The following is a 25,345-nucleotide window of genomic DNA, read 5'->3' as shown; positions in this document are numbered from 1 at the left end:
TTTATGTGTTAATTGAACTCCTTTGCTTACGTTTTCTTGTACTTTCTTTGCATATATCACATACTGTGTCCCTTCTCATTATTGCTAATCTTGGAATGCGACATTCTTTCTGGGCCAGCTTACTGCTTAGCAATAATACTTGAGTCTGAGCCAGGGCACTGAGCTGGAGAAGCATTCATATAAAATGTGGGTCAGTTACACAAGCTCACCAACACTCTGCTCTTGGGTATGTCTCTGCTCAGCAAAAGCAGGAGACTTTGACTCAGAGTGGAACCCTGTGTGTCATATGTACTTTGCTGTTTTTTTACTTCACCTTGGTTGCCAAAGACCAGAAGTTTTAGAAATGTTACTCACTTACCACACTCACCCACCCAGGCACACTGACAAGAGCCTCAGGCAAAGATAATGTGTCCATGACATTTTTTACCTTACCCCACTTCCCTTGTCGTCTGTGATGTCACATGGGCATAGGGACTTTCTTGCAGCCCTTATGCACCAGTTGACCCTACTGTCCCAAAGAAGGGGTCACTGGTTTGCCCCCACCCTACCTACCCTGCATGCCACATAATTCGGGAGTGTTCTTTGTCCTGTTTGAGATGTGAAATGGTTTAAATCCTTAGAATCTTCCCTTGTCTGGTCCATATTTCATTATATTTGGCAATGGGTGGTTCTTCCCTTGTTTCATTAAAAAATAAAAGTGCATTTTCCTGTTTTTATTCCACTGATTTCAGAGCAGAAAGTAGAGGTAGCAATGGCTATAAACAAGTTTTAACAAAAAGCTTCATATTGAGTTTATTAAAGAAAGCTTTCATCAATTGCCATTAAAAAGGAATCCATAAAGTTTGTCTGCATTTTTTAATTCTTCTTAAAATTCCTCAGAAGCAACTTTTTTGCATAAATAGAAAAAATCTCATTCAGAAGGTTCCAAAAAATAACATAATTTAATGGACATTTTGAGCCTTTTTTAAAACATAGACATTTTCATTCATAATGGTGGATCCTTAAAACCAACTCCTTTTTTAAACTACAGTGGGGCACAAGGAATGAAGAATTCTACTGAGGAAGAAAAATGGCAGAACAAATTTTATATAAGCTGCCCTTACTCTGAAATACACCCCCCCACACACACATATACATACATATATTTTTTTAATATTATATATAATTTTAAAACATATATTTCAACCAGTTGCCAGAAAACTTAGGGAAATACATGTGTTTTCAGAATACATACAGTAAGCTTTGGCTTTAACTGTGTAATTGGTTGTGTTAGTTTTGGTTCAAGTGACTTTAATGGGTCAGATAAATGTTGGATTGAGGGAACTTTCCATTAAAAGTGAAGTTTTTGGTTCACTCTCTCAGCAGCATAATCACAAGGGTGGTCTGATGAGCAGAAATGTTGTTTTTTTGATGCCACCCAGACAACTGAGGGGTTGCACCCAAGGAATTATGTTAGGCATGTTGTGTGATTCCATTGCTGCCTGATCTATCTTAAGCATGAGAAGGAAATTCAGAGGTGTTACAATTCAGCGGGACAGGTTGTCTGCAGCCCCAAGCTTATTCATCCAGTCAGCGCTGACTCATTCATTCAGCTCAGAGACAGGTCGGCATCATTGTTACTGTTCCAACAGAACTTGTATTTGCCCACATGTAGATAGTATTTTTATTTTATTTTCAAATAGAAAAGAGAAGTTCTGTACATATTTTATATAAAAATTTAATTGATCAGTTCACAGGTTATTAAATTCTTCTGGGTTCTCACATAAATCCTATTGTTTATAGGTAACTTAGACTGGAATATTCTTTTTTCTCCTTGATGGAAATTTAGCCACATCTCTTTAGACAGTTCTTACTTTATCTTCTTAGTAAATTAACTAGCTGCCCATTGAATTTGATTCTACATTCCACTTAGAAACGATGTTCTTTCTTTTCCCCATACCCAAGTTCTTTCTAATATCATTTAAACCATCCCAAGCTTTAATACTACTGTTTTATCAAAACTGAAATCGTCATGTAAGAATTTGCATGTATAATGTACCTTGTATTCCAATCTTTATCATTCAGTAGGTATATTTCATTTTGTAGGCATATTTTAAACATAGGAAAATGTTAATCCCAAGAATATTACATTTGGAAAGGTCAAGGCAACCCCAGAGGAATTTTCTTAAACCTGTTCATTACAAACCTAAGGGTAGCCAGGGTCTACCTATCATTTAGATGACATAGGGGCAAATGGGATATATTAGTGGTAGGCAGGTATTTTGCTCACTTTTAATGGTTGTTGTTCTGAAGCCTGCATTACAGATTTCAGTACAACCCCAAATTACAACAATGTTGAAGACAGGCTAAAAACTGAGCTCTGAATTATGATTTACCACATACGTAGTAAAATATTAACCTATGAGCCACAGTTTTGTTAGTCATAAAATAGTCTACTAAGTAGACAAATGAGATACTTATTTTGAATAACAATATATGTGCACACACACACACACACACACACACACACACACACACAAATGTAGAGAGAGAGAGAACGAAAACAGTTTGAGAGTCAACCTCAATTTTCAATCATAGGAAATTAAGCAACTATTTGGCCATCAATTAACTTGACCAAATTTCTGCTTGTGGATTTTATCTCTGAATAACTGGGCTTAACAACCATGTACTACTGGAAAGCAATAGCTGTCTGCTTACTTAAAATGAATTGTGATATACCATTTGCCAAAATATCACATTTGTAAAAAGAATTTTGAAAGTTTCCAGTTATTTGTAAGATAAGGGGTTGTTTTGAGTGTGAAATATTTTAATTTATGAATGAAAATATTAAGAAGTCATATATCAATATATTTTATTTAAATATGGAAGGGCAGAGAGCAGAGACTCTTATAAAAATTAACTTATTTATTTATAGAAGGGAAGTCATGGGCAGCAAGGGACAGTAGGATGATGGTGTGCAGGTTTAGAGACACATAAGATATGTCAGCTGGGCTGCATGGTTGACCTGTATCTAGGTTGGGGTGTCACAGGGAGGAAGAGGCCCTAGGAAGCATTCCTCACAGTGGTCACAGACTAGAAATCGGTGGGATCTTCAGGGCACTATGTCCAAGTAAGCTGGCAACTTCCAGTCCTCATTTGGGTGAAAAATTGAATCTAGGATTGGAGAGGAAGAAAAAGCAACTCATCTCAAATACTTACTATCCTCAAAGCTCTAATGAAGTGACACTGTCCATACATATAAAATAATCTTGTTCACAGTGAGAGTTTTGCAGATACAGAAAGAATATTGTGTAATTCATTGAAGCAATACAGTAGCAAAATTTAAAAATTGAAAATTGAATAGATAGCACTTGGCTATAGTAGGATATTACTTTGGAACAGAATTATGAGTAATTTAACTCTAAAATTATGCATTGCAAAAAGCACTTGATTTTTTAAGCACTAAATTCTCATCTCTTCTAAGTCCTGGTACTGTCTGCTCAACTATAATGGGAATGCCCCCCACACCCCCTTACCTGCCTGAGGTTACAGTAATGCCAAAATGCCATTCTCTGTGAACCACATATTAATTATACTAGACTCAGAATAAATACATCAGTTTCAGCACCTCACCCAGTTCAATAGAATGACTTACTCTCAGGTGGCTTACTTACCCACTGACATTATTCCTGATCTAGTCCTCCTAACAGCTATATTAATAATTGCCATAACTAATCATTGCGAAGGGAAAAACATTTTTCACTGTCCTAGTTCATCTTTTTACAAAGAAGAAAATGAAGTCAAAATGATATGATAAATGCTTTTGCTCTGTTCTTAGTAGATTTTTAATAGCTACACTACACAGCGTAGTGTCAATTTTCATTTCTTTTCAATTTAGGAAGAAAACAAAATTCACATATAAGAGTCTGTGTGTCTGCATACCTGTGGATTATTCTACCCTTGCAATAGACACAACACATATCTTTAGCTGCTCCGCTCCACCTAAGAAGCAAAGGAAGAAAACATCACATTAAAACAATGAAAGGAAGCTGTTCTGGAGGGGCTTTGCTTAAAGTAAATCTCAGTTCTTTAGTTTAACTTGGTCTTTCAAAATAAAACCTTGAGGTTTTAAATTAGAATCATTGCTGGTTTGTGGGGAACTAATTCATAAATACATTAGATCAAGAATTTGTGAAAGAACTAGGAAAATGCAATTACAATTTTTTAAAATCACTGTTTCAGGGGTTTACTAAGTCTTGTTTCCAAAATTCATACAATAGCAATAGGTTTTCACAGATCTTAAAGGCTCATTTATCTGTCACTATATGTAGTTTATGAGGATTTTTTTTTCTCTTTGGTGGGGCCGCTGACCATTCATTCATTCATTAATTCATTTATTCATTAAACAAGTGTATGCTGAGTGTCATTCCAGTGAGCAGGCTCTGTGCAGAGAATATCTCTGAAGTATTAGACTGTGAATACAGCTAAACTTTGTCTTGTGTTGAATTTGACATTTAGAACACAAATTTAAGTAAATGCCAGAGTTTTGCTCTGAAGATGTAGCAATTTCCTCTGTTTGAAACTGTTTGTCCTTTTTGATTCGGCACAGTTCAGTCAAAAAAAACCATTTATACAAACTTCTGGTGGCTGATTCCCATAACCAAATTGTGTAAATCAAATATAACCACAAAATTCTGCAGGAACAGGATGTGATTCATACGTTGCCCAATATTAGATTCTGTTTTCTGCTTAATTTTTTTGTCTTTTACTAGCATGGGATACATTTGTTCTAAGGTTAAAAACAAAATCTTACATTCACTATGTTGCTCTTCTGGAAGAAGCCCAGAACATTTTGTTGTTGTTAACCATGTTATTGCAACAGGGCCCAACATAGTCATATAAAAATTAAAACCATTTCAAAATCATTTCTGTATAGGTCTTGACAATGTCACCTCACCCTGAATGTTATTGCTCAAGCCTGAGATCGTTTGCCTTCTACTACAAATAAAATTCTTAGATTGCCATGGCTATATGTAATCTAAAATTCCTTGCATTTCACATGCTCTTTGCTTTGAAGGGGTAAGTGTTTCTATGTAACCACTTTCACAGCTAACAGTTTGATAATTACCTATAATCCCAAGGGCCTTCTTTGGGAACTTGTTGTATTAACTAAAACCTTCTGATTCTTGTCTCCACTCATACCCCAACCTCACCCCTTCTCCCTTCATGCCTATCCCACTTTAGAAGAGCTCCGTGTGTCGCTCTAACAGTATTCTCATGGCAAACACTGACACCAGTTTGCTCAGTGTACTCAAGTCTTTTGTGTAGCACCCGATCGGAGTTTTCAACAGAATCCTTTCAGTAAAGACAAGTTGCCATGAGTAAGGCAACGAATTTGAAATTTATGACAAGGAAGAATATTTATTTCTAATTATTTTCCTTAAATTAAAAATAATCCTATAATGGCTCTTTTAAAATAATAGATTATATGTATAGCTCCTTGGCCAGAGAGTCTATTGCACGAAAGACACAGACTTTTCAATAGAAGGGCAGAGCGAGTTGGGAGAGAAAGCTCTCTCTTCAGGAGAGTGTCCCTCTTTGACCTGAATGCTCTTTAAATGGGATGCCCTACGAGTGCATGCAGAGAGACCATGAGTGTAAGTGTGTGCGAGAGTAAAGACAGAGGAAGGAGGCTGACGCTCTGATCCTTAGCTTCTGCATACCTGGCAACATGCTTGCTGTGAAGAGACGTGCCTCTTCTCCTCTCCTGGCTCCCCTTTGACAATCACCTTTGTTTTTACAACACTCCTCACCCTAAATCTTACATGTGGCTTTTCCCCAAAATGCAGAAGCTGCTGTGTGGTAAAGGGACACATCCTTTGTCCCATCTGTCTCATCAATAGATCCATTTCCAATAACACCTTTACTTTGTTATGTTTTTACATTTTCATTTATAATGATTTATGTTTCCCTGAACAATTGATTACTACAACTAACGGTTGCATTGACTAATCCCAGAAGAAATTTTGAACACTTAAAACCAATGTTTGTAGGAAATTCGAATATGTTTGTATTTATATATTTTATTGCAAAGAAATATGGTATTTAGTAAAAACATTCAAGCATAAAAATACATTAGGATAAAAATCCATAACAAAAATGGAATGAAAATATGGTTTCTTTGCAGAAAAAACAGTCAAATGTTTTGAGTATTAAGAATGATATGCTCATATATTTTCAACTGAGTAATGAGGTAATTGTATCATCATGTATATTTGTATAAACCATTTGGATACATTTTAAAAATGATATAATAGGGTATTTAAAATGGAAATGATATCCTTTAAAACTGTTGAAAAGTTTTAGATTCTAACATTACAAACAGAGGATATCTAATTTAAAATTATTTTAGGGACTAAAAGAATGAAAAGTTTGAAGATCCACAGGTCTCAAGCTCACAACACTCAAGGCTTATGAGCATCATGCTTTCACTGGGTATTGGCCTTTTTTTCTAGAAGGTCTTCTCACACCCAATGAAGTCATTTCTTTCTACCTCAGCCCTTATAAACATTTTGGAGGGAATATTTTTCCCTTACATAGATCTGTTACCACCTGGCAGAGATCATGCCAAGATCCTCCTCTTGATCCTTGGACATTCTTACCCCACAAGCTTCTTTCCTCATATCAGGGCCATTCCTGAAAACCTCTTCCCTACTTTGATGTCATGCAGTCAACCTGAACAGTACATAGGAAGTATGTAGACTGCCCAGTTGGGTTGAGAAGCAACACTTACTGGCACTTGTGGGGAGCCAGAAGATTTCACCTAAGGGATGCTATGACCTATAGATGAACCACTTTCTGGGGCTGAGGAGAGAAACCTTATCATTGCTCTACAACTCTAAACTTACTTGAGCTTCGTAACTCACCATTTTCCTGAAAGTACTCTGTCAAATGTAATGCTAATCACTTACTAGGAATTAAACCTAAAGGATATCTTTGATTCTGTATCTTGTTTGAACTCTCTGCACTTCTGACAAAGATGGCAATTCCTTCTTTGATATCAGAGCCTCCGTGACACCTGTCTCTGAGATCAAGCCCCTAATATTCCCTCTCAGTCTTTGAAGAGCAGCTCTTTCTTTGTCTGCCCCATGACTCTGCTTTTCTTTCTTACTCTGAACACTCTTATTAATGATATCATCCAGAGTCTGGGCGATTAGCTATTGATTCAAGATGTTAACACACCTCAGATCCATGTTTTCAGCTTAGGTCTTTCTGCTGAGTGTCATTTTAGTCTGGCAATACTCTCTATATAGCTCTTTGTTTTGATGTCAATTATGTTTCCCTTAAATATGAGTAGAAGTGTTGCTTCAGAAAGGTATATAATGTATATCCAGTCATTTCCTATATACTCTATCACAAAATACCATAACTTGTAGGCACATATGCAACTTTAACTAAACAAGCAAATTTGGCCACACTCAAGTTATTCACCTCTCAACATGTGAGCTCTGCTTCACCGGATGGCTCACTTCATTCCCTGATAGAGCTGCCCTCAGTCTAAGCCTCTGCTATGGTGTTCCTCCCCACTTGAAATACTTGTCTCCTTTTTCTTCCCATACCCAAATACTCTCCTTTCCTTCATGGGTTGCCCCCAAACTCCGTACAAAGAATGTTCTGATACCCATTTATCTTAACAGTGCAGGACTCCAACAGGATGTTTTATGCATAAAAATTCATTTGGACATTAAGTCATATACAATCTTCAACTTACATATAACCACTTCATGTATGTATTCTTTGATTTCATAACGAATGCCTAAGCACCTAGAGTGTGGGGATCTTTGTTAACTTTTAATGCCTAAACAATGTTGTGAACATAATGGTGTTCACAAAGTATTTGTTACATGAATACTTAAAAAGAAGTCACTCATTTGCAAAGTCAGGGTGTATTATGTATTGTCAGAATGACAATTACTAATGCTAAAATGTCAAGGAAACAGGAGATTTATAATAACCCAAGAGTCCCAACGCCAATGTTATATTTTGCTGCAATACATAATACTCTATGGAGTAAGATTTGAAAATGTGAAACATTATCTTCTTGTCCAAATATGTGTGTGTGTGTGTGTGCATGCAGGTGTGTGTGTATGTGCATATCTCCCTTAAAGATTCTACTTCAATGCTTACAGTTCTCAGAGTTCCTCAGAGTTAACAAAGTCCAAATAATAATGTAAGAGTTACTAGGAAGAGTATTTTGGCTTAAACTGGTTTATCAGATTAGTCGTTAGTTGTCCAGGTTAAAGGAGGGTTGGAATGAACAGAGATGAGGGAAAGAGCAGACAGAGTATGAAGCTCTGAGGAAGGTGATGTCAGGGGAAATGTCTGAGGTGGAAAGGATATATTATACATGTGTTAAATATTTGAGGAGGGGTGAATTTGGGCTGCCAAAACAGTAGTGGGTACAGAAAGCAGCTCTCAAATGAGCAGAAGGATGTGCTTCGTGCAAGGTAACTTTTGCTAAGTGCATATTGGGTAGAACCTTACATTTAGTGAAAATATAATCAAATTTAGATCATCAGAGTTGCCACTTCAAATATTTGAAATGTCCTATCAAAGTTTCTAGAAGTACCTTTTAATCTTAGTTATCTCACCAACATTACATTTTCCTTGATATTTTTACTTTTGGTCAATTCTTGCTTATATAAGAAAAAAGATTGGTCAAGGAAAAGAACAAGATGGAACAGAATAAGAAGAAGAGGAAAACAATCTACATATGTTGGGCATCAGTGTAACTAGTACAGTGGAGACATTTGAAATATGTATTATATATTTTTTCACAATAAAAGAGTTATGGGTACCATTATTTCTCTGAGAAGAAACTGACATTGAGAAACATTAAGTAAATACTCCAGTGTCACTTGCATAGTAAGAGCTAAATACAGTATCTGACATAAGATCTCTCTAATCCCAGTATCTGTGCTTTTTTACAAAACTGTGAAATGAATATAAAACAAAGAAAAAACTGAAGGAACAAAACAGCAGCAGAATCACAGAACCCAAGAATGGACTAACAGTTACCAAAGGGAAAGGGACTGGGGCAAATGACTGGGAAAGGAGGGATAAGGGGGTGGAAAAAGAAAGGGGGCATAACGATTAGCATGTATAGTGTGGGGGGTATGGGGAGGGCTGTGCAACACAGGGAAGACAAGTAGTGATTCTACAGCATCTTACTACACTGATGGACAGTGACTGTAATGGGGTTTGTGGGGGGGACTTGGTGATGGGGGGAGTCTAGTAACCATAGTGTCGCTCATGTAATTGTACATTAATGATACTAAAAAAAATAATTACCCTCATATGCACAAAAAGGACTGTAAAAAACAACACACACCAAGCCCTCAATAAATGTTCACAAGTCACTGGGGAAAAAAAAACTGAAATGAGAAAGAAGGTTAAGACACAAGCATCATGAGGGCTAATATTATCACTCACCGTGTCACTAGACATTATGTGATGTGAAATTCCCCAATACAGGAAGGTGGTCAGGTTTCTGGGTTGTAAGCAACATAAATCAATTAGACGCTCCTTGCGTCAGATTCCAGGAGACAGGATTCATATGTGAATAGTATATTTGGGAAGTGACCCCAGTTAACATGAGCAGAGAAGTGGAGAAATGATAGAAAAAAGGGAAAGAAGCCAGAAAAGAGGCAATATCAGACAGGCTACTATAGCAGGTTAACCCCACATGAGCAGTACCCCATCAGCAGAGAGGCTTGGGGTTATGACTCAGCTCCTAGCCTTACTGACTAAGGACAGCTCCTGTGGCCCACTCATTCCCTGGCATGTCCAGCTGGCTTTCTGGCCCGCACAGGCAGGTGGCGTAGGCAGCCAGAGCGAGCCCTCAAGCAAAGAGCAGGTGCTGGCAGCTGGAAGTGGATGGGCAGGTACTGTCAAAGGCAAGGGGGTGGATCTGGGCACAGAGGTCATCTGCTCAATTAAGGAAAAGAGTGGCTGAAAGAGTACAAGCTTATAGACAGAATCGCCAGAATGCCAGGAGACTTAGAGTTAAATAGCCTAGAAAAATCCCTCAAATTCCTGCCTGGAATACATTTTGAAATGATATACCAGCTACCCCACAAAAAGCAGTGGAAAGCAGGCCCTGCACTGCAGCAGTTAGAACAGAAACGCCCCTCTTAGCACCCCTGTTCTGGCTGCTTCTGGCGTTTGATCTCACTGTAGTTTTCCTCTCGGCCAGAGAGTTTCTTTAGCCTATCATCTCCAAAAATCTGATTAGCAGTGCCTAGGTCATTTGCCTGAGCTCTATCTCTGAGAGAGGCTTAAAGAGTATCTGGAACTTTAGCTTCTACACTGGGGAACACACTCTGGTAATCCCATCAAAATTCACAAGGTTGGGGGGCAGGTGAGTCTCCAAGCATAGGAACGGATAACTCCAGAATCCAGACACAGATTCTCCAGAAAAGAATAACACATACCCATAATGTATAGTTTATATTTTTTTAATACACAATTTTTATTTCGTTTGTTGGAAAGTTTCCAGAAATAAGATGCGCATCAAAGACATCCATCAGAAAGGGTAAAAGGGCTGTTTGGGGAAAGTCTCAGCTTTAATTGACAAGGTACACTGATTTTCCGTCATTCTTTTTACTTCAGTTTTGTTTGACTGCCACTATTGATTTCTGGGTCAACATTCTTAACTCTCCTGGCTTTTTCCTTTACTTCCTTTTTTTTCATTTGACATGTAAGGAACTTCACTCTAAGAGGAAGTCTATCTTTAAATGCATCCCTCGGGTACGATTAAAGCTGAGAGCAACAGGCTTTTCTCCCTGCATCCCATCTGTGAGTCACTCACTCATTATATGCATCAGGAGCCTGAGCCTGTGAAGGCAATTACTCTGGGAAGGCAATTCATTTTGACAATTCTACACTATGCACCAAGAAGTATTTGAGGCAAAGTAAGAGATAAAATATGAAGGTAAGAAGGGATTGACCTCAAGAGTTTATAATCTGAGTGCACACACACTAATCCAGGGTGTAAGTGACTGCAATTCAAGGGCATAGGTGAGGAAGAAGACAATTACTATGGGAACAAGGAGAGGGGCAAAATTTACCTCCATTAAGGCTTGGGTTGGGGGGAAGTTTAGGGCATTTGAGAAGCTTCTACTGGAGGTTTGGAATTTGGACAAGTGGAGCACTTGGGATGTGGTGGTGGTATTATGTTCCAGTGAAACCAAACAAGGAAAATGTAGGCTGCGTTTGAGAAAGATTAAGTAGCCTCATATGTTCAGAAAATTGATTGTGTGTTGAATAAGAGGAGGAGACACAGAAAAGTAGCATGTGAATAGTTACCTAGTGTAGATCAAGTGTCCTGATAAAAAGACCTTGAAGAACTAGGGAAAAGGTGACCCTGGGTAAGCACTAAGCTTATGTGTCTTCTCATGTTAGGCAGAGCGCATACTCTTGGGTCCATCTATGGGCATTAAGCTAATGTAGCTTTGAATAAGAAATTCGCTATCAGAAATTAAATTCTCTTCAACCCAATTTCACATTAAAAGATAAAAAGGGCTTGCCAGAAATTAAATTCTCTTCAACCCAATTTCACATCAAAAGATAAAAAGGGTTTGCATGTACCAAATGTTGAGCTGACATTATTTAACTCAAGTGAAAAATTGATCTTTATTTTCTAGTATAACATCTTTCTGAATGTCTCAATTTTATAGTGACAAGGACCTGGAGATAATGAAGTGATAGAACTGTTCTGAAAGACAGAAGAACAAAGCATCAAAATAGTTCTGTCATGCTCGTTTGATTTCTGCCAGAACTTGGTGGTTAAAATAATGCCGTTATACCAGTTTCCACTAAATATGACAAACTGTTCTAATTAAGCCATTTAAAACAACAACTTTATTTCAAACATATGTGAAACCAAATGTGTTTTTTAAATTAACTTTCCATTGCTCTTTTGTGCAAATTAGAGTTTTTATCATTGCAAATGTGATTTTGTAAAGTGAAAATATTAGAAACCAGAATTTGTGACAAGGAAATTAATTTCTTGCTTAGAGAAACAGCAATACATGTTTCTTGCTTATTCAAACAGACAAAAAACAAACAACAAAAACAGGAATTCACTTCCAATACAAAAATAATAACTTTGAAAAAAACAATATTATAAAAGCAGAAGTATAAAAATTCTAAAAACTGTCTTAATAGCACATTTGTCTTTAGAAATATAGATTAATTTGAGAGTATTTTTCCCTCAAATTATGTTAAAAGATGTTTTTCATTCTTCACTTACCTTATCACACACTTTTAACATTGATATGCCAATTTGGCTTAGTTGTTTTGGTGCTATCTAATTATTTACATGAATTTTTAAATGTTTCCAAATTTCCTGTTTATCACTTATGTTATTTCCATATGACATAAAACTCTAAAATTTGAATAATTTGGGTGCAAATATGAATTTTGCAATAGCATAAAAACTAAATTTGGAGAATTTGAATTATACAACTTAACAATTTGTAGTAATTTTTTTTAAGCCAGAGGTATAATTTAATCATTATTTCACAGCTCCTTTAATCTGGAACTCCTTTGCAATCAGCCTATGCTAAGACACCTGCCAGCATATTTCACCTGGACTACCATTGGGTCCTGAATAACTTCCTGACAATTATTGTCCTTTCTTCATCTATTCTCCCCAAGCAATCTGTGTTACTTTTAAAATTAAAAACCTGATAATGTCACTTCACTTGCTTAAAACTTTCAAGTGGCTTCTTAATGCTCTAGGGAAAAAACAAAAGCTATTAACGTTTCCTTGAAGGACCTGCATAATGTGGGTTTGCCTAGGTCTTGAGCCTCTATCCATACCTCTCTAAAATGACTGCTATTGTGTAGACTTTTTTCCCCACAGTGTCTCAAATATGCTATTTTTCTTTCCAGAGACTTCTTCCCTGCTTTCCCAGTTCCTATTAGTAACTTTAAATTACAGAACACTCCAAATCACATTTCAGTTTAGGTCTCTTCCTTTGTAGATATTCACACAGAGCCATGTCCTTTCCATTATAATGTTTGTCTGTGTTTAATTAGTAACTAGTTATAATCTGTGTGACTATTTGAAAAAAATATTTGTCTCTCCACATCAAGTAGCAGCTCACGAAGGAAGGGCTTATGTTTGATCCTCATCATAATTTCATCCTTACCATCTGACAGAGTACCTCTCATTCACTGCTAGAATAACAACAGGAACTAAAAACTGGCAAACCAAATCCAGCAATGCTTGAAAAGGATTCCATACCATCACCAAATAGGATTTATTCCAGGAATGCAAAGTTTATTTAACAACTAAAAACCGAAGTATTACATGATATTAATAAAGTCCAATAACAAATGATTATTTCAAATCATTCAGAAAAAGCATCTTTTTCATGACAGAAATGCTGAACAAACTAGAAATAGAAGGTAAGTACTTAAGTCTGATGAAAGCATCTACAAAAAGCCCGCAGCCACAAAATAGTGAAAAATGGAATGCTTTTCACTCAAAATCAGGAACAAGTCAAGAATATCTACTCTCGCCACTTCTATTTAAAATTGTATATTAGAGGTCCTAGCCAGGGCAATTAGGCAAAAAAAGAGAAACTAAAAGCTTCCAGGTCAGAAAGGAAGTAAAATTAGTTCTATTTGCATATAGTGTAAACTTGTATCTAGAAATCCTAAGTAATTCATTTAAAAATGTTAGAACTAATAATGAATATAACAGGATTTCAGGAAAATGTTAGAACTAATAATGAATATAACAGGATTTCAGGATAAAAGATCAATATACCAAAAATAAATATATCTATATACTAGTGATGAATATTCAACAAATAGAATTAAGAAAATAATTCCATTTATAATAGCACCAGAAAGAACAAAATACTTAGGAATAAATTTAACAAAAGAAATTCAACACTTATACACTGAAAACTACAAAACATTATTGAGAAATTAAAGATATAAATAAATGGAAAGACATCCATGTTTATGGATCAGAAAACATAATATTGTTAAGATGGCAATACTTTCCAAATTGATGTAAAGATTCGATACAATCCCTATCAAAATTCTAGGGTTTTTTTTGGCAGTAATTGACAATCTAAAGATGAAACTTACATAAAAAGGAAAGGGGTCCTAAAGAGCCAAAGTGGTCCCAAATTCTGAAAAAGAATGGCTCTGGAAGATTAACACTTTACAATTTCAAAATTTACTACAAAGCTACAGTAATCAAGAGCATGTGATACTGATATGAGGGTAGACATATAGATCAATGGAATAGAAGTGAGAATCCAGAAATAAACACTTATACTTATGGTCAGTTGACAAGAGTGCCAGGACAATTAATAGGGACTAGCAGTCTTCAATAAATATTACCAGGAGAATGGGATATCCATATGCAAAAGAATGGAGTTGAACCCCTACCTCACACCATACATAAATGTTAACTCAAATTGGTTCATAGACTTAAATATAAGAGTTAAAACTAAAAAATCTCTAGAATAATATGTAGGGGTAAATCTTAACTTTTGAGTTAGGCAATGGTTTTTGACATGATGCTAGAATTACAACAAACTAAAAAAAAATTGTGCTTCAAATGATATCATCAAAAGAATAAAAAGCCTACAGAATGGGAAATGATTTTTCTAAATCATATATCTGATAAAAAACTTATATTTAGAATGTATAAAGAATTCTTACAACTCAACAATAACAAATAACCCAATTAAAAATGATAATAGTATTGAATAGACATTTACCAAAGAAGCAAATGGCCAAAAAACATGAAAAGATGCCTAATACCATTAGTCACTAGTGAAATACAAATCAAAACCACAATGAGATATCATTTCACTCCCACAATCATGGCTATAATAAAATAGACAGACAGACAATAACAAGTATTGTTGATGATGTGGAGAAATTGGAATCCTCCATCATTGCTGGAAGTAATATAAAGTGGTGCAGCCACTTTGGGAAAGACCACGGCAATTCCTCAAAAATGTAAATATAGAGGAACCAAAGGACTCGACAGTTTTACCCAAGAAAATGAAAACATTTATCCACACCAAAATTTGTATGCAAATACACATAACAGCATTATTCATAATAGCCAAATGTAGAAACAACCCAAATGTCTATCAACTGAAGAAAAAATAATATGCTGCATAGCCATACAATAGTATATTATTTGTCAATAAAAAGAAATGAAGTACTGATACACACTACACCTTGGTCCTTGAAAACATTTAAGTGAAAGAAGCTGGTGACAAATAACCGCATATTGTCTGATTCCATTTATATGAAATGTCCATAATAGGCAAATACATAAAGAAAGATTAGATTAATAGGTAGGTAAGGACTAGGGGTGTTGGGGGGAGGCAATGGATTTGAGGTTTCTTTTAGAGGGCTCAAAAATGTTTTAAATTTAGTTTGTGGTGATGGCTGCCCAACTCTGAATATACTACAACACACTGAACTGTGTGCTTTAAGATGGTTAGTATTATGATATATGAATTACATCTCAGTAAAGATGCTTAAAAATGATTGAATGAATAGATGAACAATTAACACTAAAATAGTGTTATACATTTAAGATATTTTAAAATAAATATGTTAAATAATCCAAAGTTTGTTGTATGTTTAATGGATATAAAATGTAAACCCTCCCAATTGCTGTATTAATTAGAAATCCGCATCCATTTATACATCAGTTTTTTCAGAGGCCACTCATAAATTACAGTTTAGATATGTAACCTGTATGTGAGGATCATTCTGCAAACAGCCTCTGTTTTTTTTCCAGCCTTGAAACAGAAGTTGACTTTTCATCACGGCCCACTGAAATTAAAACCACTACTGAGCCATTAGTGAGCTGTGTAGCTTTTACTAAAATATTTGTGTCATATTCAGGGGAGGAGAAGAAAGGTTTATAGCTAACCCTGCATGGAAAATACCTTAATAAATATCCCATTTATTCACTGTCACTAATTTATCTCAACTTTTCCAGCATTAGTTTAAACCTGTTTCTCCCTGACTCTTTACTTATGCTGAATTTCTTGATGAAGCTACAGATTTACTCATCTTAAGTACCAGCTGATACACAGCCCTGAACACTCAGCTTCCAAGTAAGTTTATTGTGAACTTAACTCCATAAAACTGTTGGCATTTCATTGCCTGTACACAAGAAACATTTTCTTTATATCTAGACCCTTATAGTTAGATAAGTGAATATTAAGGCCTTTTGAACCACTGAATTTGTTAATATGAATAATTAACATGTACATAGTATATAAACTCTGTGATTTAATTGGATAACCATTTATTGACAGTGTGTTAGATATGATGGTAGATGCTGGATATACCTAAATATGGCAGTCATGGTCTTTGCACTTTATAAATTCACAGTTCAGGCCTTATAAGATTTCTGGACCCATATATTCTGGCTTTGGAAAAGATTTGCTGATTCAGGATATATACCAGTTTCTGAAGGAAGGTTCCAGAATGTTTCAAGGCAGATCTCCCAGCAAGTATTATAATTGCCTTCAATATTCCTCTCAATTGGTCTGTAATTCAGGTAGTTTCTAAGTGATAAGGTACCTGAAAGCCAATGAATCCCAGGGACCCAAGCCCCATTGCCTTATTTCTTGTACAAGAATATGAATTTTGGGATTGGAAGAAATATCAAGAAGGGTAACACTGTGGCAAATCAGATGTTTCATAAGAATACAAATATTGCTGTTTTTAGAAATGTGATGGACATAAAAGTCGAAGTGATAAAATATATGTTTGTACACTAAATATATTGGGTATAGACACAAATTTCTATTAGGAAGTACTGCCTGCCATCATGTGATTTGATACTCAGTTATGTAGGGCTATAGAAGGCTTGGGGTTAAACATTGCTGCCATTAAATCGGCAGCATTGGTGAGAAAAGTCAGCTTTCATGATGACCAGCTGTTTTTTGCTTCTGCATCACCTCCATTCCTTCTACCGTAGCCACTTTGTTCATGAAGTCGTTAAGCAAACGGTGGGGAATTGTGGTTGCAGAAAAAGGCTGACTGATACCCACAGCAGTTTATTTTGTCAACTTAATCATGATTGAGTTACATAGTCAGTAACTGGATAAGTATACATGTGACAAAATTACTCGTAGACTCTAGACTCATTTCAAGAGGAAAACATTCCAAAGTTTTACCGATTCTCCATTCTTACCCTTCAAAGGCCCTTGGCCATCATCCTGAAAAACCATTCTTTAGCTGATTTTCTTCCATGTAAGTGTCAATTACACTTTAAAATATATCTCTTTCTAGGAAGAAATATTTTCTGCACACAAAGTTTTCTCTATTTTGTGGCCCTTCAGGGCCACACCCAGGTGGGGCTGTACCACCCCAGTAGTCCACTTCCACAAGCACAGCCAGACTGTGCAAAGCCACTTGCAAGCTGAGCTTGCTTTTTACCTTCTCATTAAACTAGAAATTTCCATATGAGGCTAACGTTGTGGGTCTGAGTAAGGATGGGCAATACAGAAAGAGTGAGAATACTAAGAATATGAGCCACCAGCTTCAGACATTGTTAACTCATGGCTAGTCCACATCCACCACTTCAAATTATATGGAATGAGCCTGTTCAGGTCAGAATTTATGGTTTCCTGGATCAGAAAATATCCAGTCCATATTGCATATGAGGTCAAATGGTTATCTGGTATCCCATGACAAGACAGTTAGTTTCAACCATAGCCCAAGAGTAAATTAAGAACTAAAAAGGACTCTCCTGTGATCATCTGGTACAATGTGCCTATCATTCCTGTTATGCTCAGACCTTTCAAACACCATCCAATGTGTCTGACCAAAATGGCCAAATTTTGAGGCTTCTTATACCCCAGACTGCGCCTATCATGAAAACTAAGACCGCTTTGCTTCCTGGAGATAAGTGCTGTAATTTAGAATTTTTGGACAAATGAAAACTGATATAACTCACCAACAGCAGGCTTACTGACAGGGAACAGTAAGGAGGTACTGAACAAATGAGAAAAAAATTATCCAGTAAGGAAGGTCTGAGATGTGAGAAGCAATAATGAACAAAGAAATTGGTATATGTCTGGGAGAACATGAATCATCAGTATTATTATCTAATTTTGGAAGTTAAAAATACCAATAGGAACATAGTGGACAGCAATATATAAGCCAAAATGGGAAGGGTGATAAGGATTTAAGTGACCCAAGATCCTAGTTATGTAGGATAGAAAAGATTCTGATTAGCTTTTGAATTATTATGTATGTAGGGTGAAAGTAGAATAGCAACCACTAAAATAAAATGAGCTGTATGTAACTTCCAAAAGATAGAGGAAATGGAATTTTAAAAATCAATCATTAAAAAGTAAAATAAAGGAAAACAATACAGATTAAAGAGGGCCACCTAGGACAAAACAAGAAAAAATCCGTATCTGTTCAATGTAATGCATGTAAAGGAAATAGATTTGCAGCTAAAAACCAACAAAAAATGAAAATATGGATGCTGGATAAAATTTAGATACATGCTATATGTAGGAAATGTAATTAAAAATAGGCATAAAGGGAGTGAAGGCAGCATTGTGGTCACATAAGATGCCCCTCATTTTTGTCCTACCCCCAACAATAAAAATTAGATCACCATAGATCAAAATGCCTTTCAGGGACCTATGGGATCCAGCACCATATGCAAAGGGACCCAGGAGGAATTTTCCTTACCCAGGCATCAGGTAATAGGCAGACAGACCTTGGTCCCAGCGATGGACTCTGTAATGACTTACCAACCAACTCCAGCCCCTCTCAGTCATGGTCCAGGAAGCCCTGCAGAACTTAGACTAACTTAGTCACTCATGGGCAAGACTGGTAAATGCAGGTTTCTAGAGGAAAAGTTCCAGCATCTTATTGGAGCGAATACATACACATATGGATCCATTGGAGTGGGTAAGAGGAACAGTTTTCTGTTCTCTATGTCACTCCTCTTGCAAGGCAGTACAGGTCAGGGCCAAGAAAGATTTCCCTTGGCTCGTGATTTATCCCATGGGCAAAAGTGAGAGTGTGTGACTGAGCACCTGGCTTCCCCAGCTCTGTGGGATCCTGCCAAAGTCCCTAATTTCTCTCACACCGTCCAGAGTACTGGATCATGAGCCACAAGATTGGGGAGCAGGAAGAGGCAGAGAGAGCAGTAGATAGAACTTCTGGAGGACTTTAAAACGATGCAGTTCCTAAGTGCATTGTGAATCCCATCAATAAGCCAGCCCAGAAGCTGATGGGAATGCCTCACCCATTGCTGCAGAGTGCCAAGTGGCTTATAGGCACTCCCATGCTCTGCATGCCTCACCCGCCCCCACCCCCAATTCCTTTACCCTGTGACCATCTCCTTATATGCAGTCCCTACAGTGGCATGAGTGGGATGTGGCAGAAGGTACACACAGAAAGTTAGTCAAATTTGCAGGCCAATTCAGCTGCAAGCACCACAAGTGACAAAGCAAAACAGGCTGTCAGCACTTGGCTGATGTGTCGCAGCATCCAGAAAAGGTAAACAAGATTGAAATTACTGCCACAAGAGGGAGCAAGAAGCATGAGGCTGGTGTACCTACAGCAGGTCTGAGAGAGCCTCAGAAACTAGCAGGGTGGATGGAAGGCATTTCCCTCTAGAAGGCAATTCATAAAGACTGGAGGCGTGACTACTTCAGATGTGAAGACAGCCACACAAACCTGCAAAGAGCATAAAAAGGCCGGTAGTTTGACACCACCAGAGGATCACAGCAATCTTCCAGTAACCAAGTCCAATAGCACAAAGATGTTTGACTTACCAGATGAAGCACTCAAATAGTTGTTTTCAAGAAATTCAGTAGCTACAAGAAAGACAATTCCGTGAAATTGGGAAAGCATACACAAAACGAAAAGTTTAACGGTGAGATATCATTAAAACATTAGAAATTCTGGAGTTGAAAAATACCATTACTGAAGTGGAAAGTGCAACCATGAGCAGAAGGGATGAAGCAGAAGAAAGAATAGGTAAGGTGAAAGGCAGGAATAATCCGGTCAAAAGAGAAGGAGAAAAGGATGAGAAAGAATGAAGAACCTCCTGTGATCTGTTGGATGTCATCAAAAGTATCAATTTTTTAATTGCTGCAGATCCAGAAGAAAACAGGGAGAAAGGGGCAGAGAGCTGATTTTATGAAATAATGGCTGGGAACTTACCAAATCTGGGGAGCAATTTGAATATCCAAGTTCATGAAGCTCATAGGTCACCAACAAAATAAACTTAAAGAGATGTGCTCCAAGACTATTCTAATAAAACTGTCAACAATCTAAGGAAGACATCCAAAGGTAAATCAAAATAAAGTTTGAAATAAACAAAAATGGAAACACAACATACCATCCAGTCTTTATACCTACCTTTACATATGTACTATGATAAAACATCTTTTTTAATCACAGAGAGGAGGGGTTTTTGTTTTTGTTCTTTATAATTTTACACCTATGGTCTTTTATTACATTTTTAATTTTGTGTTTTGCTATCACTTTCTTCACATCTTTTGTTAGGAATGCTATGCAAATCTGGAGTCAATAAATACTGCTTCTAAGATGACTCCACAGATCAGCACGGCTGTTTGTTATTTACTTCCCTAAATGTTGACGCTGTATGTTCTTCTACTGAGACAATCTTAATCTTAAATATTATTGACTGTTTAAACAGCCACATTACTACTAATTCATTTTACATTTTCACTTAACTAAAATATGTTAAACTACATAATGTAACTGAATGAACCTGTGCTGTATTCATCCTTTAATTTATCCATTCAACAAATAAGAATAGTGGTATGTGTTATGAATTCTGTTTGACACTGGGCTTTATCTAGCTCACAGTCTAACAGCAAGGAGTGACAATGAATCAATGAGAATATGGCATTGTATATTTTAGGCCAGATTGGGTTGGAAGGGAGTCAAAAGGGCAACATAAAATCTCTCTCAGACAGGCTCCAGCATTAGCATTTGGCTCAGCTCTGTTAGACCATGGTGTGTTAGTTGAACAGTTTGAAATCCAGAACTCAGTCTACATGGCAAGAAAAACTGAAGTTCTTGTTGTTCTTACCACATTAAAGAATTTAGATACTATCCTGAAGGTGTTGGATACCAACCTCCCTGCAACTTACACTAGGAAGTGAGAACCTAGATTCTAAAAGATTACTCTCATCACCAAAGCAGAGGAGATTAAACGACTAAAGAAGGTATATACTCGCAAATAATAGATGAACTTGGAGGTGGATAAACTGAAGGTTAAGGGCTCAGACTTTGAAGGAGAATCTCCAAGGTAAATCTAATAGTCTGTTAGCCTCTTTAAGCTCTTTCAGTGTCTTCTCAAATTGTGTGATTCAGCCCTGCAACCTAAGGTGTGGCATGAGGGGGAAAATCGTTTTTAGGAAAACTACGCAATAAAGTATGGCTGCCATACACTGTTACATCATTAACGAATGAATTCAGCAAACACTGCATGCCGGTTTTTTCAGTGTTTATACAACCTCTTCACCCATGGGAAGTTTATGTCTACAACTAAATTGCATTAGTTTACCATACATTGCAGGCTTTTAGCACTTTGTCAAAGCCTCTATCCTGTAAAACTTGTAACTCAAATGATTAAGAATGGAAACCGGGTAGATTACTTTCAAGGCTAAAGGTATTAAGTAGGCTTCTTTACTAGCCCACCTTGTAATTACTATCGGAAATAGTAACCAGGCATCAACTCTATGAATACTAACATTGTTGTCTCGGGAGACAAGCTTCTAGATGGAAGTAGAGTTTTATATAACCCTGTCCAATACTTCATTTCGGCCCCTTGAAAGTGCACATTTGCAGCACACCAGCCTTGACAGGCCCCTGAGGGTGCCCCACTGCTCTAAGAGGCTCAACGGGGGTTATGCTGAAGTTGTTCTGTGGTTGAGGTGATTTACATTTCAGTTCAAATGTTTCAAGTCAAAAAAAGTTTTTTCCTGTTGTAAGCTATAGAGCCAAGAGTCATGATGAATCAATTATCTAAATGTTTAAGTAAACTTCAAAGGAACTTTTCAAATCAGCCACTGAAGCAGTGTACAGATTACCCATGTCCTGTGTCCCCTCTGAGAAGTAGGGTGGTCTTTTCCGGGATGGGCCAGGAGGTCCATCCAGGACAGCATTTAACCGCAGGTGACAAGTGTGTTTCCTCAGTATCTGGCACCTAATATCTGTGGATTAGTCTTTGTTCAATCTCCTGCTGAGAGGAAATAAAGTGGTCTTTTAAAACTGTAAAGCAGATGTAGTAGCACCACACTGCCTTAAAGCCCTTTATAAACCTATTGCTGTCCTTGGAATAAACTCCAGATTCTGTGACATGATCCCAAGGCTCTGCATGATCTGGCCATTGCCTTGTCTTGCTTAGCATTTCTCCATCAGAGAACTGGATAGTTCCTCTAACACGCACACACACAGTCTGATGATTCCTAAACACACAAAGCTCTCACCTACTTCAGGACATTTCTGCTTTGCCTAAAACCTGAAACTTTCTCTTCTCTTTTTCTCTTGTATACTTGATTAATTCCTACCAACTTGTAAGTCACAGCCCAACCATGACTTCCTGACTTTCTTGGAAAAGCCCATTATCATCTCCCAATCTAAGTTAGGGGCCACTTTATTTTCTAAGCACAGTTATGTTTTCTTTCACAACAGAGATGAGTAAACGTAGAGTATAAATTGAAGAATAGTAGTTTTATTGACATATCAGGCCAAGGTCCATTCCAAAATGAATATTTATTTAAAAAGCATACAAATTGTATTGCAGTTACAAAAATAGGTCATCATATATTTGTGTTTTTATTTAACTAACATATATATGTCTTCCACCTTTAGACATTTTATACTAAAATCCCTTGAGGAAAAAGATCATTTTGTTTTGTTCATCATGGCTTACTCAGCCCTTGCTCAAGGCCTGACCTGGTGCATGTTAGATTATTTTTATAATATAGTATAATTATTTATAATAGTTATAAGTGAAAACATTTGCAGACAGATACCAGGTAATTCACTAATTCATAGCAATCCAGCACATGGAAAGTCTGGATTCATTTGTTGGCCCTTATATTTCAAAAAGAAGCAGACCAGTGGATGTTTTCTATGGTTTTGCTAACCCCTATCTTAAAGTAAGTTTACCAGTACTGAATTAAGATTTAATTTTAAATAAAAGTTTCACAAGTAAGCAATATATTTGTATCTGTAATCCCAGTACCACATTTTGTTAAAGAGGTTTCCTTTCCCTATTGAATTGCCTGTGTATCTGTGTTGGGCTATTTGTGGACTTCTGTTCTATTCCACAGATCTATTGGTCTATCTTTACACTATCTACACCATCTTGATTACAGTGGATTTTTCATAATCCTTAAAATACTGTAGTATACATCTTCCAAACTCATTCTTCTATTTCAAGAGTGCTTTTGTTTGCTCAAGATCTTTTGTATTTTTCATACAAATCTTAGAATGAATTTGTCAATTTCTTAAAAACGTTGGAATTTTGATTAACATTGCATTAGATCTTTAAGTTAAATTGAGGATAATTGAGATCTTAGCATGTTATTGTCTTCCAATCAATGAGGTGATATATCTCTCCATTTATTAGACATTATTTAATTCACTTAGCAGTGCTTTATAAATTTCACTGTAGGGATCTTGCATATCTTACATTAAATAACTTCATAAGTATTTTATTTTTTAATTCTATTTTAATTGTTTTTTACATTTCATTTTCCAATTGTTTCCTGCTTAAATAGAAATGTGATTAATTTTTTACTATTGACCTTGTATTCAGCAACTTGTTCCAATTCACTTCTTAGTTCTAGTAGATTTTGACAATTCCTTCAGGTTTTCCAGGCATATAGTCCTGCTGCCTGAGAATAAAGGCAATTTTGCTTCTTCTTTTCAATCTTTATTCCTTTTATTCCTTTTTCTTGCCTTATTGTGCTAGCTAGTAACTACTGATGACTAATTTTTCATAGTTACATTTTATCAAATTGAAGAGGTTCTCACTGTTGGTAATATACTGAGGGTTTCTTTTATTTGTTGTAACTAGGAGTTCATTGTAAAAACATGAAAGTTTTTTCTACTTTATTCTGTTAATGTAGTGAATAAAATTGTTAAAATCTTAAATATTAAACCAACCTTTCATTCCTGGAGTAAACCCCATTTAGTTGCAATAAATTTGGTAATTTTTTAGAAGAATTTGTGCATTATTCTTCATGGTAATTTTGGTTTATGATTTTCTTTTTTACAATGACTTTTCAAAGAAGTTTACATAATATTGATATTATTTCTTCCTAAAAAGTCTTCCTAATCCACCAGTGAAACCAGCTGGTCATGGAAAATGAAAGGTATATTTTAAAGTACAGAGGAGGATAATAAGGGAATTCTTATAAATAATTATTTTTCTTAATGCTAGCCTCTATTCATTCATTTTCCTATTGTTTCCATGGTACTGTTTAACAATATGAATTAAAAAGTGAACTGACACTATAGAAATATCACTCTAAAAAACTACTATCAAAACATTTTATTGTCCCTGATGAGTAGACAAAACAGAAGAATAATATCTACTAAAGGGATCACTCAGGAGTGGTATTAGTATAGGAAGTCATTTATCCTGACTCCTACCTAGTAAGGAGAAATTGTCAAGGGTTTACCTGGGTAGGGGAAGTGGGATAGTATATTCTGTTTAAATTAAAGGAGAGTTCATTCATCCATTACAGATGATATAGATGTCTGTATAATCTTCCTTGCAAACAGAACTTTCTCCTAGGCAGTGGTAACCTTGAAAAAGCATTAGATAGGAATTCAAATACCTCTGCTTTTCATATCTTCTTCCCCTATTCCAAACTCAGCTCTCTCATCATTAGAAAAGTGTAGGTTAATTTATGATCTACTATTTTTTCACTTGTCTTTGTTCACTTTTCTTTTGAGCTACTTTAATATTCAGTTTAATCCTATAAACACCAACCTAATTAGCATGTTTCACACACACACACACACACACACACACATACATACACATGTTTGAAAAATACCGCACAGTAATACCATGAAGGATAAGAAAAATCATCATCATTAAGGAGGGAAATATAGGAAAAAATACAACCCTCATTTAATGCACCTCATCACAGGTACCAGTGCAGTAGTTGGTATATTGTCATACCACAGTCCATTTCCTTTGTCTTTATTCTTTAGCTAGCTCTTTTGCACAGTTTGCCAAATAGTGTGAATAGTGTGACTTATACTTTTATTC

At 36.3% G+C, this 25,345-nt stretch overlaps 1 long non-coding RNA gene across 1 annotated transcript; it reads right to left on the bottom strand.

Annotated features, from left to right (window-relative positions):
- Positions 1-2,890: 2,890 nt before the first annotated feature.
- Positions 2,891-20,351, bottom strand: LOC130680292 (uncharacterized). Its single transcript, XR_008993245.1, has 6 exons — positions 20,242-20,351; positions 19,851-19,892; positions 19,635-19,752; positions 9,472-9,529; positions 3,922-3,981; positions 2,891-3,153 (listed from the first exon to the last, which is right to left on the bottom strand). It is a non-coding gene; the product is annotated as an uncharacterized LOC130680292 (long non-coding RNA).
- Positions 20,352-25,345: the final 4,994 nt, after the last annotated feature.

The sequence above is a fragment of the Manis pentadactyla genome, chromosome 13, assembly GCF_030020395.1.
Source record: "Manis pentadactyla isolate mManPen7 chromosome 13, mManPen7.hap1, whole genome shotgun sequence".
NCBI classification, from domain to species: Eukaryota; Metazoa; Chordata; class Mammalia; order Pholidota; family Manidae; genus Manis; species Manis pentadactyla.
This window is presented reverse-complemented; position numbering and strand designations above follow the sequence as displayed.